Source organism: Aplysia californica, unplaced genomic scaffold (genome assembly GCF_000002075.1).
Source record: "Aplysia californica isolate F4 #8 unplaced genomic scaffold, AplCal3.0 scaffold00313, whole genome shotgun sequence".
NCBI lineage: Eukaryota > Metazoa > Mollusca > Gastropoda > Aplysiida > Aplysiidae > Aplysia > Aplysia californica.
In genome coordinates, this window is record NW_004797583.1 from 231,884 (window position 1) to 232,829 (window position 946).

At 39.7% G+C, this 946-nt stretch overlaps 1 protein-coding gene across 1 annotated transcript in view; it reads left to right on the top strand.

Annotated features, from left to right (window-relative positions):
* The window catches only part of LOC101860665 (chitotriosidase-1), a gene marked incomplete in the record, with an annotated part of 29,720 nt that overhangs the window by 22,738 nt on the left and 6,036 nt on the right, over nt 1–946 (top strand).

A 946-nucleotide genomic window follows, 5' to 3' on the forward strand; every position in this document is an offset into this window, starting at 1 on the left:
ACAGTGGCATTGTTTGTAAACTGTTCTGTTGTGTAATAGTGTGTATTTATGTACGTATTAATGCATGTATGTATTTATGTATGTACGTATTTATAATTATGTTTGCCATTAAGGAACGTCATCTCTCCGTCTCTCCATCTTAAGTCAACTGGGTGGGTGGTGCAGTCTTTTTTGTTTGGGGGGGGGGGGGTTACTTTTTCTACAAAAATACATCCCTGTTGTGAAATATAGCTCTTATTTTCTGTAAGAAACTCGCCGTATAAGCAACCAACTAACCAAACGACCAACCAACAAACAAGCAAGAGAACAAAAGTTTAGATTCCGCAGGTGAGTCACGAATAGATATGTCGAAGCTTGAGATCTTGTTTCTTACTCATCTCGAATTCCTCCTGGCTACCTGGTCTGAACAGAGGTTAAAGCAGGTGTCGCATTAGAATTCGAGTGAGAATCATCATAATTGTTCCAGAAAGTAAATTCCATGAATATCAAGACTTATTCTTCACCAGCCTGTGCCAATGTAGGTTCATTATTTCCTGCCGTCGTAAAAGTCTGGGCTGTGGCTTGCAGGGCTTGGGGCTAATTTTCAAAAAAACGTAAATGTCTATTCAGTGTTCCTTTTTAGTTTTTATAAAAAGGCTGAAAGCGTTTCATTTAAAATGCATCTACATCGACGACAATGATAACAACAACAACAGCAACAACAACAAGAACAACAACAACAACAATAACAACAACAATAACAACAACAACGACAACATGGACAGAGACAACAACAAAACAACAACAACAATAGAGGTGCGAATTAGGTCCCGCGGCGACCAGTCACAACTGTCGAAAATCAGGACTGGTCATATCTCTGGGCTGCAGGCCTACAAACATAAAATAGACAACACATTGGATCCACGCTCTTCGCTGCTCCAAATAGTTCAGAATGATAGGCTACCAC